A 15,658-nucleotide genomic window follows, 5' to 3' on the forward strand; every position below is an offset into this window, starting at 1 on the left:
TAGTTATTACAGATAATAGAACGATTAACACAAAGTAGCCCAAGAAACAAAAATATTTATTATGGTTGGAAATCTTATTTTCAGTGCCTTTTTTCTATCTTGAGAATGTTCTTCTGCCATTATTTAGGTTTCTTTTTTAAAAATTTTTTGAAATGTTTATTTTTGAGAGAGAGAGAGAGAGTGAGCGGGGAAGAGGCAGAGAGAGAAGGAGACACAGAACTTGAAGCAGGCTACAGGCTCAAGCACAGAGCGCAACACAGGGTTCAAACCCATGAACCGTAAGATCATGACCTGAACCGAAGTTGGTGACTTAACCAACTGAGCCACCCAGGTGCCCCTATTTAGATTTCTGTTAAATACATTTGTTGGGTACATTCTGTGTACCATGCAGTGTGCGGAACATGTATAACTGTAACTCACCGGTGAGTCAGCAGACGTGGCTCTTGATATAATGGGCTTCCTGGCCACAGAGCTACCCATTAAGATTCTAGGTGCTTCCCTAAGGTGTGCTCCAGGAAACTGTTTGTGGTTCTCATACACTGGAAGCGGTCCTTTAGTATTTAAGGAAGAACACTTTGCTTCCCCTCAGAATGATGTAAGCTTAGCTCAGAATTCTCTGTGGAAGATGACCTAGATTCCCATTCCAATTCCTTGAAAATAAACAGCATTTTCCCAGGCTACCAGTGTGCCTTAGCAAACTTGGGTGAAATACTTTTCATTTCTTAAATTATAGCTATCCCCTAACCCTGGAACCCAACTTTGTATGGTAGCCAATCATGTCTTCTATATACTAACTATTATCATTATGATTAATTATTATCATCATTATTACCTCAGTGGCTATATTGTTCTTACTTGTACTTATATAGTGTCCCTCCTTGTTATCAGTTTTCTCTAACACTGAAACTGAGAATTTGGCCTACCCTTTCTAGTCGGGACCGTGGATTTTTTAAATAGATTTTCCATCTCTTCCTGAGCAACATTTAGCCTCTAGTACTTTCCATTGAAAAAAAGGAGATGATACATTTAACAGATCTTTACAAGTCAACTGGTTACATAGGTTTATGCTTGTTATACAAATATTTCCCTTGTTCTCCTGATTTCTTGGAAGTATTCAAGCTTTCTTCTCCTGGTGGAGTGACAGCAATTTTGATGGAGTAAGTGGGAAATGTTGCTTGCATGAATTGTAACCCTTTTCTTGTGACTTAAGAAAGTGAAGGAGATAGAAGGCAGAAGAGTGGATGGAAAAAGGAAATAAATAGTAGGGCAGGTTAAGAAAATGAAAGAAATGGAACGTAAAAAAAAAATTAAAAGGCGAGAAAGATTACCAAGGATGTGCTCACATTAATGGAAAAGTAAAGGAAATAAAGTGAAGAAGGAGCAGGGAGGCAGTCCTGTCCATCGTCCTTCCACCTGACGGACTCACGGAAGGGAGTTTTCGGCAAGTCGCTGGCAGCAAATGCAGTACTTTGACTCATGTCTGGAGACAGCTCAATAAAGCACTTTTTCCTTTTCCAGAAACGCACTGATGTGCTGAGATTAAAGGAGAGGTAGGCTCGCCCCCAGTCCTGTTCTGCCAACCACAGGCTCGATCCCCATGTCATTTCAGTCGTTTCCCATAGCCACAGAGTGGGACGTTGCAACTCTCTCATTGGTGCCGAGACTTTAGGAGCTGCAAAATAAAAATTTAACAAAAGTGGTTTACGTTTAACTCTACTTCAGTCAATAGATCCTAACTTCATAGGTACTTGATCTGTTTGACTTTGGTTTTTCAAGATAATACATATTTTTGCGCCAACCCATAGCTTGTGTTCAGGGACTGATTCAGTGCCAAGGAATAAAAGGAGTTCAGTGTTTTGAAAGATTTTTTGTTACACGCAAAAAATATCATTTCTAAACTTAGCAATTGTTGGAGTAATTTGATAAAAACTATAAACACCAAATTTTAATTATTTTTTACAATCTTCTTAAAATTTGGTAATACCTACTTGTGAGTAAATATTTCATTTTAAGTACAGCTGACTTGCCAAATGTGCAGAAACGCTGTTAGTATTGTATGAGAGAACTCAAAGTTAAATTAGGTTGCGGAATTTTTACTAAATATAATTTTTAAAACTTTAAAACATTTCCCTCTCATCTTGACTTTAAGTAATTTTCTCTCATCTTAGTTTTAAATAATATCGTCTACTGAAAACTCGCCACAAGTAGGAACAAAAATATTTCAGCTAACTCCCTGGGATGTATATTTTTATAGGGTTTGGTTTTAACTATGAATAGAGGATAAGCTTAAACCAATCACAGTATTTAACTCTAACACTGAAACTTTATTGATATTTCTCCCTGGAGATATCATTGGGATATATAGGCACATGATGATATAACAACACAAAGATAAAAAAAAAAAAAAAAACTCAAGCAAAACATTGATTTCCCGTTACTAAGCACTAGATTATTCACAGTTCTTTTGAATTCAAAAGATCAATTTAAGATAATGTGAGCAATTCACAATAGGGGGGAGTGACTCCTTTTCTTAGACTCCTTAAGATATTTTATATTTGAAGTCATAGTGTTTTTTTTAACTAGATTTATCGATTCAAAAAAAAAAAAGGACTTCATGATCTTCGTATCATTTTCTACAAGTATTTAATGATTGTTTAATGGAACCACTTGCCTTCCAAGTACCTATGGTCTTTTACAAGAGATATAACATAGCCCTTTTATCTGCAGCATATGGTAGAAAGTAAAATTCCATATGGATAGTATAAAAAATTGCCTTGAGGGGTTCCTGTGTGGTTCAGTCAGTTAAAGTTTCGGCTTCAGCTCGGGTCATGATCTCATGGTTCTGTGAGTTTGAGCCCCGCATCGGGCCCTCTGCTGTCAGCATGGAGCCTGCTTCATAGCTTCTGTTTCCCTCTCTCTCTGCCACTGCCTCGCTCATGTGCTGTCTGTCTCTCTCTTCAAAAAAAAAAAAAAACATTTAAAAAACTATAAAAATAAGTAAAGAAACAAAAATTTTCCTGGGAGTCTGGAGAGGTAGATTATTTAGTTTTTAGGGGCTGATACAATTTTAGAGATGACCCCTGTCAGTCTCCTTTTATTTTAAAGTTTGTGAAAGAGAAGCTAAATCGTTACTTTCTAAGAAAAGTGCTGTGGTTATCCTACAACTTCACTGATGTGTTTTGGTTGGAAGCAAAGATGACAGAAGCATCCTAGGACAGCAGTAAGTCTGAGAAGATCGGGTCGAGATTGCAGTAGAATGCGTCGCGTTGAGACCTGCCAACAAATCGCGTCACCCGGGCGCACTTTCCACATCTACCAAATGAGGGTTTGCAATACATTAGTACTTGTAATGTCCTGTCCAGTTCATCATTTTTATGATTATATAAAAGGCTATTAGGATAAATGAAATATCTGTTATGATTCAATGAAGTCTAATTTTTAAAAAAATGTATTGGTTTTTGAATTTGGTTTTAGTTTCAGTTGTTAAACAGAACATGCTTCGAAGTAGAGGCACTCAACCTCATTTTATTTATATTTAGTGCCATCAGCTGGCATATAACAATGTGCTTTTTCTAAGGGGTTTACCACTTCTCCTGTTATATACTTTAAACTACTGATTTGTTTATCATAGTATTAAAGGTAGCTTTTAGGCTGGCGCAGGTTATAGGATCACAAATCCCGAATTTAATGAAGTAGAAATTAGTGACGTTTTATTTCATTTTTCTCACATCATCATACAATAAAAACCACACTGGCATTTTATAATATCTGGAGGACATGATGAAATAGAGAGACTATTCAAATAAAATCCGTGCACCGTGGCTAATGCTGGAAGGCTGACAGCTGTAGTAAAGAGTAGATCACAAATTCATTAATGAGGGCTCCCTTTATAATTGAATTACCTGGTCTTTTATCTGTTTCAAGTAATATGTTCTTCCAACAGTGACCATTTACTGAGTGTGTGATATGTTCAGGGACCCAGCTAGGAGATGGAAGGGGCAGATGTGCGAGGCAGACTTCCAGAACAGGAGCTGGTGACGGTCAAAGCTCAGTTAGAAGCATGAGGGTGCACAGTCAGTCCATGGCGGAGTGAGAGAGGAGCCTCTAGAAGGATGTGCCTGCACTAAAATCAGGTCAGCCGAGTAATGTGATTTACTTGGCCCTGACTTCTAAGCCTTTCCACTTGAGCAAGAGGTAAAAATAAAATGGAGAAACCAGAGGGTGCTGTTTGTCATTGCTAATATCGATAATAATCTTCTGTATAGATTACAGATCTCTCACATCCAGAATTTTACTTGGTGCACAAAACAAGTACCTGGTTATATATTTTTTATGCTCCATTTGTATGCAACACGGACTTCAGTTTGAGTCTATATTAAATTGTGTTACATGTGGACACATCTAATACAGAAGTAGGATGGGCCAACTAGACGGTCATTTGAGTGAGGTTTGATTTATTTGTCATAAGATAAAGCCTCTGGCAGGAAAAAAGCCCCAGGCAGAAAGAGGTTGGCTCAGAGAGGAAGTCTTGGTTTCTGCAGGAAGGTAGAATTCTCAGGGCAGCATGGCCACTGGCAATTGCATTTTCAATACACTTCCCCTCCCTTCTGCCTGTTTTCACTTTTCGTGGTGTCCTTTACCCAGGGTCTACTGTGATCTGGGAGCAGGTGACCCTGCTTCTAACAAATTGTCAAGTCACTAGTAACCTGATGCTACCTCATAATGCCTGTATCATTCGCTTTGCACTTCATCTCATCACACAGCCATTTTATCATCTCCCTTCACCACAAGAAGATGAGGGTGAGTACTGGATAATAAGGTATTTTGAAAGAGAGGCCACATTCACATAACTTTTGTTACAGCATACAGTCTTTGTATTACAGTGTATTGTTATAATTGTTCTATTACTAGCTACTGTTAAGCTTTTACTGTGTGTAACTGATGGATTAAACTTTATCATAGACATGTACATATGGGCAAAAACATAGTATACATAGAATTGGGTACTCTCCTCAGTTTCAGGCATCCACTGGGGGTCTGGAAAGGAATCCTCTGGAGATAAGGGGGCACTACTGTATTTCCTGAACTATTAGACCTGAGGTTCCCAGAAAACACGAGATCTGTATGTAAAAAAAACTAAAATTAGACTTTGACAAACTTGATGAAATATTACTATGCAAGTAACATCACTATACAGATGTCTCTGAAATAAGATTCTATAAAGAGGACAGAAAATATTTGTTTTAGTTGGGGTTCTTCAGGGTAGCAGAATCAATTAGACATGTATAAGAGGAAGTTTATCATAGGAACTGGCCTATGTAATTATGGATTATGGATGCCAAGTCCCATGATCCACCATCAGCAAGGTTGAGAACCAGGAAAGCGAGTGGTCTAATGAGAACCAGAGAATCACTGATAAAAGTCCCCGAGTCTGAACGCCCAAGAATCAGGAGCTCCAGTGTCATAGGGCAGGAGAAGGTGGACAACCCAGCTGTACTGAAGAGAGAGACTTTATCTTTCCTCTGCTTTTGTGTTCTGTGGGGACTCTCAGGAGACTGAAGGATGCCCACCCACATTAGTTAGGGTAGGTCTCTTTACTCAGTCTACTGAATCAAATTCAAATCTCTCCAAGAAACACCTTTACAGGCACACCTCAGGGCAACATGTTACCAGCTATCTGACCACCCCTTAGCCCAGTTGATATGTAAAATTAACCATCACAAGATATTTCTCAAAAACTTGTCTAAAAGCTGCTATGTAAATAACTTATCTAAAGGCATTGATGATTCATATCATCAGTGGTAACATCAACACACCAAGAGCAGAAGAGATCTGTAGAAATCCGTAGGATCTTCTTTGTTTGGGAAGCATGCAAGAATAAGGCTGGACATTCTGGCACCTGCTTTAATAATCCGGATGCTAGGCAGAAACCATAATTCTCAGTGACACCTAACCAATACCCTGTAAAGCAATAGTCATGACCAGCAAGGAAAACAGACAATGGACAGATGACCAAAGAGAATGGACCTATTCATGGGGTGTGTTCCAAAGGGTTATTTTCTCTTGGTTTTGCCTGCCTTCACATGTATGGTTCCACCGACATCTCAAAGTATTTCCTTTTTCTTTATTTTTTTTGTTTTAAATTTAAATCCAAGTTAGTAAACATGTAGTGTAATAATGATTTTAGGAATAGAATTTAGTGTACACATAACACCCAGTGCTCATCCCGTCAAGTGCCCTCCTCAATACCCTGCCCATCTAGCCCATCCAACACCCCGCCAGCAACCCTCAGATTGTTCTCTGTGTTTAAGAGTCTCTTACAGTTTATCTCCCTCTCTAATCTCTAAGACTGAACACATGGAACACACACTAGTCTTTTCTGTGTATAAGTTGCTTTGCTAAAGTTCTTGGAAGATGGACATTTACAGTCTAGTATTTCAAAAGGAGTCCAAATTAACTGATAATTGCACTGCTGACATTGTATTACTTATAGCTTCTTCTTAAAGTGGTAGAAAGGCAGGGTGGATTTGTGGAAAGAACACAAGCGTTGGTTCAAGAGATTAAGCATTAGTTGGGAGTGTTTTGAAGTATGAACTGGGGCTTCCCAGTTTCCCTACTATAAGCTTTCCAGCCACAGGTAGAATGGCAAGTTCAGGGACTATCAGGGGAACTCACATGATTACCCTGAACAATCACCTATAGAGACCCAGACTAATGCTTTGTAGTTTTTATTTGAATTTGCTAAGGTATCATGTTCTTCCTCAAGATATCTTAGTGTCACCACCAGTCAAGTCCTGATTCAAAAGTCGCCTTCTCAGTGAGGACTTCCCATTTCAGATTATGCAAATTCCAAGGCTTCACCCATTGTGGCCTTTCCTTTCCTTTTTCCTACAATTTGTCACTCTCAAACACGTTACTTATCTCCCTTATTTATTTGGTTCTCTGTTTGTCCCCCGGTTCTGACCCCCACTGGAATGAAAGTTCCATAAGATGACTTGGTTTTGTCTCTTTACGTTGCTGTGTCTTTAGTACTTGAAGCAGTGCCTGACACAGAGTAGCCGCTCATTAAATATGGGTTGGCAGGTTAAGTAACGAAGAGAAATTTCAATATTGTGAGGAAGAATGCAGCAAATTGAGTCCAGTGGGATGTAAAAAAAAAAAAAAGCTATGTATTATCACTAAGGATGTTTACTTTCTTCACTATTTCTTCTGGCGACCATTGCCATGGCATGTTGTCTCAGTTTTTGCTCCTACTCTCCTTTTACAGCACATTCTCCACCGAGGAAAAAGACGTTTGATGTTTAGCTCTGGTCCTCCTGGGACTCTCGTTACTCTTTAACTAAACCCACAGTCTTCCTCCAGGCCCGTACCTCCAGACTTCCTCCAGCCTGGCCACATGCTCCCCATGATTCAATCTTCTGCCTCACTGGCTTTCTTCATATTCTGCAGATCCACCTAATTATTCTACCCTTTGGTATTTGTGCCTGTTCTACTGGGGTATTTCTTTCTGCTTGGAACAAACCTTAGTGTGGTTGGCTTCTGTACGTCACTTATGGCTAAAAATTTTATATTTCAAATTGTAGCATTTTAAAAATAAATATATGTGATTATAATAAAAGAGGTCATAATAAAAAGCATACATTAACATTTTGGATAATGATAGATATTTATATTATAAATATATATTTATCAATATCTGAAACTTGAAGCTGTTCATATTGAAACATCATTTTGGCATCAAAAAATCACTAAATACTTATTATGCAATGAACCGAAGAATTGAAAGGAGTTATGTTATGATCATAGTAGTGAGGAGATATAAAACGAATACCCAGTTTGTTAGGAGACTAAAGCAATATCTAGTATTTCTGAACTCAAACTATGTCAAGGACTATTTATATCAATGGGATCCTCACCACAGCATTTCGATGTAGGTATGAGTGCAATCATTTTATAGATGGGAAACCTGGAAATCAGATGATTTAAGTTCGTTCTTTGAGATCTCACATATAGAAAATGGGTTCCCAGGGCAAGAATATGTGGCTTCAAAGCTCATGCTGCGTCTCCAAGATGAAAGAATTCTTGGATGGAAAAGGAGCGCCATGGGGGTGAGGGTTAATCAGAGCGCTCTGTGGTCAGAAAAAGCTTTCCGCAGGAGATGGCGTTACACTAAGTCTGGAAGGACCAGGGAGTGCAAAACTGAGGCTGAGAAAAAAAAAATAGTTCTTTCTGGAAAATGCAGGCACTTCTAACTAGTTAGAGCACAGAGTCTGAAAGAGAGTGGGCGGACACAGATGTGTGCAGTGCGCAGACGTTTGACTAAATCCTGTGGGTAACCACAGTGTCAGGTAAGTATTTCAATAAAATTATACATTGACCACAGGTCTATGAAAGATTGGGTCGAGGAAGAAATCCTTAGGAAACCTGGCAATATTCCGGTGAAGAGGTGATCAGGATCTTGAAACAAGAAACAAGGATTACACATGGAGAACACTGGACACGGAATACATATTTAGCAGGTGAAATCACTTGGAATTATGGATTGCTTAGATGTGGGGCCTGAGGCAGATGTAGGAATTTAAAATAAAACCCACGATTCTTGGTAAGATGCCTAAGAGGATTGTGTGCCATTAAGGAATTTAACAGGAAGAACAGATTTTTAGGAAAATCTATTTTCTATGTTGTTTTTAGATTTAAGCCCCTGAGGAACACTGATATACTCACTAAACCATTTAACATATAGGTTTGGAGTCTGGAACACACTTTAGATGTGGCTCCAAAGACAATGACCAGCTTTAAGTCCCAACCTGAACACTTAAAATCTGTACAACCCTGGATAAATGATTTAATTTCTCTAAACTTTAGTGTGTTCGTCGATCACATGGACAAAGTTACAATACCACACAGTGTCCCCATGATAATTGGATATTATAATCTGTAAAACACACGTAGAACATTACCTAGCAGGTATATTTGTTGGTGTGGCCACAGTTTTCATTAATACTTGTTATTTTGCTTGGCAGACACACAGACTTATGAGTGGGTTAATCTGTTAGGCAGTGCAGGTTGAAGACCTGATATGAATGAGATCAACTGGGAAGATAGGATGACAGGACAGAGGAAAACTAGGAATAAACCCTTGGAAACATCTGCACTGAAGACAAAGATATGAGGAGAGAAAACTTAATGTGTGCTGGGGTATAATTAATCTGAGGGCTGGAAGGAGGGAGTGAATGTTGTTGAAGAAGCCATAGGAGCTAGTAGAGAAGTGAAGGAGTAACATGTTAAAGAGGGAAGACATATAAAGGAAAGGAAGTGACTTGTCAATTTGGAAGTAGTAAAAGGGTTTCAATAGAATGATAGGGTTGGAAAAAAGAAACCAGATTGCGTCAGTTTTGAGAAATTCTTGGGAGGTCTGCATGTGGAGACAGTGGGAATAGGCCAGTCATGATTCTTTAAATAGGAAGGCAGTACAGATACTTGGTGGGGAAGGTCTTGAAATGGTACAAGGAAAGGGAATCTAAACCTAAAATTCACGCATTTGTTATTTTTTAATTAATTTATTTTTATTTTAGAAAGAGAGAGAGAGAACGGGGAAAGGCCAGTGGGAGAGAGAAAGAGGGAGAAAGAGAATCCCAAGCAGGCTGTTTGCTGAGTGCGGAGCCTGATGTGGGGCTCGATCTCATGCCCCTGGGATCATGACCTGAGCCAAAACCAAGAGTTGGATACTCAACCGACTGAGCCACACAGGTGCTTCTAACATTTACCTATTCAAAATATACTAATCAGAGATTTTGAGTAGATTTAAGGATAGTGCAACTATCCCCCCTAATCTAATTTCACTTCCCATCTGTACTCTCTTCACTCCAGCCAGGGGAAAACACGAGTTCACCTTGTTTTCTGTAGATTTGCCTATTCTGGACATTTCATATAAATAGAATCGTAGAATATGTGGTCCTTAAAGATGAGCTCATTTCATTCAGCATAATGTTTTTGAGGTGCATCCGTGTTGTAGCATGAAACAGCACTTCTTTGTCTTATTTTCTTTTGTTTTGTTTTTGCTGAATAATATTCCACTGCGTGGATATGCCACAGTCATTTCTCAGTTGATTGATGTTTGGGTTGTTTCTCTTTTTTGGCTCTTCTGAATAATTCTGCTATGAACATTCATGTACAAGTTTTGTGTAGATGCATGTTTTCATTTTCTTGAGTGTGTAGCCTGGTGTAGAATTTTCAGGTCATGTGGAAATTCTTTAAGTGTTTGGGGAACTGCCAGACTGTTTTCCAAAGCAGGAAGATCATTTTCCGTTTACTCCAGCAGTGTATGAGGCTTCCAATTTCTTCACAATTATTATTTTTCCCAACTCTCATTTGTTGTTGTTATTCTAGAATGAAATTGGTTTTATGCGATAATTGCATTTTCATATAATATCGTCAGTGTTTCTGTTTAATCTGTGGAGACCTTTTCAGTAAAGTGAACCTAAATTTAAAGCCATCAATTCAATTGTGAATCAGAAAAAAAGTTACCATAAATTCAGGACAGTATTTCCTTGGCATTCCTGATGTCGGGGGCCGACAGGATATTTAGACTATATACAGTTGTGTGCATGATAACAAGGGAGTCATTTTTGGCAGTTACGTCAGGGTCAACAGTATGGCTAATTTGTAAGAACAGATATGGCATCATCACCTCTGTCCAGTGGTTCAGAGCCCCATGGGCTGCAATGTCAGATGCGAAGTCCACTGCGATTAGGCTGCTAGTAGGATTGTTTTTGTCGTATTTCTTCTGTTAGATTTTTGCTCTGATCCTGGATATCGCCTTCCATTGCTTGTCCCTGCCCTTTTTTGCTGATTTTGGCAGCTACTTAATTTAAAACCTTTTACTAGTTCTTTTCTGTTTCAATCTGGGAAATTCAGTGTTCCTGGCTTATAACTTAAATATTTTGTGCTATAAATCTGTGGTATTATTTTCATCACTGAGACATAGGATACCAAAGCTACATAATCTTTTCATGGAAAGGTAACATCAAAGGAATATTATTCAGCAAAACTAAAGGAGGGCCCTTATTCACAGCAGCTTTATTTGTAATAGCTGCAAGCTGGAAATGGCCGAGATGTCCTTTAATAGGTGAAGGCCTAAATAAACTGTAGTCTAATCATACCCTGGAATACTTATTGGCGATATTAAAACAACAACAAAAAATATTATCACACAAAAACTTGGCTGAATCTGCATGGATTTCACTAGATTAAAAAAAAAAAAAAGATTCCAAATAGTTACATACTATGTGATTCCATTGTATACAAAACTTTTTTGACTTGGCAAACTTATAGACATGGAGAACGAATTTGTGATTGCCAGAGCTCAGGAATGAGGGGTGGAGCAGGGAATGAATTTTGTAATAAGAGGTAACATCAGGGATCTTTGTCGTGAAACTGTTCTGTATCTTCTGTATCTTGACTGTATCAATGTTACTGTCCTGGTTGTGATAATAGTACCATCGTTTTGCAAAATGTTACCATTGGTGTGAACAGAGTAAAGGTACAGAGTGTTATCTCTGTATTATTTCCTATAATTCCATGTGAATCTTTAATTATCTCAAAACAAAAATCTCTAATTAAAAAGTGCATTGAAAGGTATGCACCTACTATTGAGAAAAAGACCTGATCTAAAATGATTAGAACCTTATTGTTTCGATATGTGAATTTTCCAAAGCAAAATACATATCATTGTATATTAAGCTAAGTTGCTTCTTGCATTAACTTTTTTTTTTTTTTTTTTTTTAATCACAAGCATTTTGACATACCTTGGTGTCTTGTTGCCCTGGAAATAATTTAGCTCCCCGACCCCAGGGGATGAAACAGATAAAGTTTGGGGGGAAAAAAGCCTTCTTTAAATATACCATTCCTCCCAGATCAATGACATTTCATTTAATATTTTGAATATCAAAGAGAAATGAAAGCTGGATAATTTTCTTTCAACAAATAAATGAAAGAACTAATAACATCTATCAGTTATGTGCATACTGGCACGGTCAATGAAAAATAATTTGGGACAAGCCTTTTTTGAAAACTTTGAGGATCATAGATTTTTAACACTATAGAAATGTTACTTTACTGGTGAAAACAATATTTGAAAGAAAAATCCCAGTTTGTGCTCTGCAGTGAGTGGAAAACCATTACAAGCTTGGTCGATTATTTGATTTGGGGTTTTTGGTAAAGAAGGAAGCCTCAACTCTGAATCATGATTTTTCATGAGACGCTTTGTCATAGGGGATTCTGACAGAAATTCTTAAAAGTGTTATTATTTTTTTTTTTGGCTGCCCTGAAATTTGTCAATGTACAGAATGTCAGGAACTTCTTAAGAGTTCTGCTAAGAAATGAAAGTGTAATAGAATATTTAAGGCTTTCAAGAAAACGTCTTTGAGCACCTGGTTAAAATTCAGGCAAAATTAATTTCTTAGAATAAAAAATACAGTATAATTCTCAGGCTAATGTAGGGAGAATTAACTTGGCCTGAATAATGCCTGGATCATTTGGCTGAAAAGGAAAATGGCCTTTATTTCGGGCTGTGGGGTCATCACGGTAGTGATGCTGAACACAAATATGAGCTCCTGTAGCCAAGTTGCTATTGTCAAGAGAGATTAGAGACAGGTATCAGTTCAGATTTCCCAGTGCTTGCAAAGTGAAGCCTCATGTAGGCCAGGATCAAAGTCGGTAAAGACTTATACATTTATCATCTGGCAGGCTCTGCAAACACCATAAAACAGTGCAAATAATTCAGAGTATAAATTCTTAGATGACCTTAAATACGAAATCTGAATTCATAATCCTTTCTTACTGACACAGATAGGGACAGTTGAGGAAGGACTTGCTGAAGATGAGCTTCTTGAATTGAGGACAAAGAATATAATGGGTCTGGCTTCAGATTAGCAGCTCTGTAGTCCTTTTCCAGGGGACTGTCCTCCAGCAGTGTGACCGATGGAAACGCCAGGCTTGTGGGTTTTGTTTTTGTTTCTATTTTTTATTACCTTGATTTTATAATCAGGTTGTTCTCTTACATACCAACATGAAAAGTAAAAAATGATCAGATGATATTGGTAAAAAAACTGATGTTACAGTGTTGTTGAAGAAGACGATTCCAGTTGTATTTTAAAACACCAACTATAGGGGCAACTGGCTGGCTCCCATCAGTAGAGTATGCAGCTCTTAATCTCAGTGTCATTAGCATGAGCCCCATGTTGAGTGTGGAGAATACTTTAAAAAAATTAAACGGGGTGCCTGGGTGGCTCAGTCACCAAGTCACCAAGACTTTGTCTTGGGTTGTGATCTCACAGTTTGTGGGTTCGAGCCCTGTGTCAGGCTCTGTACTGACAGCTCAGAGTCTGGAGCCTGCTTCGGATTCTCTCTCCCTCTCTTTCTGCCCTCTTCCTGGCTTGTGCTCTGTCTCTCTCTGTCAAAAATAAATAAACGTTAATTTTTTTTAATTAAACAAACAAAAAAACACACCAAATATAACTGTGTGTAAGTAAGTATGCTCATGTAGGTTTATCAGTTTTTAGGGACAAATTGTCAGGATAAACCAAAACGGTAATAATGATGGTCTCTGCGGAGTGAGATTTAGGGAAAAAAGTTATGTAGATATGTACTTTTGGAATAAAAAGTATTAAATGTATTAAATGTATGTATTAAAAAGTATTAAAAAAGAACAGGAGTGGCATATGTATTATCAAGACTAAGTCTAAGACATGAACATTTCAGCTTCTTTTTCAGGAAAACAAACTGCAAAATCTCACAGAAATCTACTTTTGCTGAACTAAAATCTGTGGGGTTTTTCTTTCATTTTACCTCCTTGGAAAATTTAGAATCGTTGTCTTTTTAGGAACCAGCAATTATTTTTATCAAAAAATGAAAAGAGAAAGACATGATTGTTTATGAAGATTATATTATGAATTGTGTCCATGTGAGGAAATGGCTTTTTCATTTTAGGACATGGACTTATTCCTTTGTGTAAGACTCTCAGAGAGAGTCAAGGTTCTAGCTGATTAAGAAATACTGATGCACAGGATATGAATTGGGATCTTCATCTCATTTGTATGTGCACCCATGTTCAATGTCCAACTCTACTATTTCTGGTCAACAGGGTAACAGATCCCTTTCTACTTCTCTACTCAATGTTATCATTTCTTCCCTCCCTCCGTTCCTTCCTTCCTCCCTCTGCCCCTGCCCCCCTTTCTCCCTTCGTCCCTCCCTTCCTTCCTTTCTTCCTGAATAGAAACCTTCTCTCTACCATGAGACAGTAGGCACTGCTGAGGATTTTTATCATGACTGTGTGATCTGCTGTCACATAAGGCGAAACAACCCTGGGTGGTGGATGAGAGTAAACGTATTATTGACTGGAGAGCAATCTCCAAAGCGTTACCTATGAATTGGCTGGTATAACACTCCAAACAAGAGACAGGAGGACACAGAAATAGGCCCACTTCATTATTTTCATCAGAAATTGGAATGAATACGTGTTTTGTCTATTAATGGTTCTATTTTATATGGGTATGAACAAGCTAACAGTAAAATATCACCAAAATGACTATTATAATCTGTGGTCCAGAATACAAATATCCAGTACAAGCCAATTCTGGGCAGAACTCATCTGGAAGAAAACGAAATCACATGCAAAGATGGGAAAGAGCGGACCAAGCCCAGGAATCCTGGTTTCACGGATTTGACCAGCATCAGTAGTATCCGTCTGGAGTAGGACATTGTTTACGTTTGGTTTTCTCTCAAGTAAACTGCAGGATGGGGGGTCTGCCCACCTAACACTAATGAGATGTTGGAAATACATGATAGTGTAGTTGTAAACTTAGAAAATATAGGCCTCTTTTGTAGATGAAATATTTAAGAGAAAAAAAGGTCTGATCTGTAGACCAGGATTGAAATCTGGGTGGGTATACTAAAATCCAGCATGGAACAGGGTAATCCCTGCTGTTCTCTGGGCCCTGGCATTCTCAACCTGTAAGAGCAGTTAGGAGACCCTTCAAATAATATTTTAAACCTACAATTTTATGTTCCTGCTTAAAGCACTAATATATCTCTCTGCTATTATTTTTCTTTCAGAAAAGGAATACAAATATCTTTAAAGTGCGATTTTAATGCAATCAAAAGATGTTGTAATGTAATCATTATAATAATAAAATATTATAGTTAAAAATGACTAGGAAAGATGACATTCGTTTCTGGGTTTATTATCAACTGTATTTCTAGGGAAGTAAAGATTTGAAAATAACAATAAAATCTGCAAGTGATTTATATAAAAGCTTTCTCAGTGAAGTAATGTGACCATGACTGTTTCTAATTCCACTAAAGTAATGGCCAATAAAATTTGGGTGTATCACGCAGTACAATTAGGTTAATTTAGATTAAAAAAATTAGAAGTGTGTTATTAAGTGCATTGTATTTTAAAAATGATTTAAGAGATCACATCAATCTTTTAGCGTATCTGTTAATAATTAAGGGATGGGGCAAGGTAGTTCTTACGGATGTTTTATCGTATCTTTACGTAAGCTATTGACTAAGAATTCATTGCTCAAAGCAGTCTAGTCCAGGTTTTCAGGAGGTCATTCAGACCGCACTGGAAGATCACTGTCAAATTACAGTCCTG

General features: G+C 37.9%; 1 long non-coding RNA gene across 1 annotated transcript in view; it reads left to right on the forward strand.

The window, feature by feature from the left end:
* Positions 1–4,648: 4,648 nt before the first annotated feature.
* LOC128314316 (uncharacterized) overlaps positions 4,649–15,658 on the forward strand; it is a 413,194-nt gene continuing 402,184 nt past the window's right edge. The window contains exon 1 of the long non-coding RNA XR_008295822.1: positions 4,649–4,800. This is a non-coding gene — a long non-coding RNA (uncharacterized LOC128314316). The remainder of the gene's footprint in view (positions 4,801–15,658) is intronic.

This window comes from Acinonyx jubatus, chromosome B1 (assembly GCF_027475565.1).
Source record: "Acinonyx jubatus isolate Ajub_Pintada_27869175 chromosome B1, VMU_Ajub_asm_v1.0, whole genome shotgun sequence".
NCBI classification, from domain to species: Eukaryota; Metazoa; Chordata; class Mammalia; order Carnivora; family Felidae; genus Acinonyx; species Acinonyx jubatus.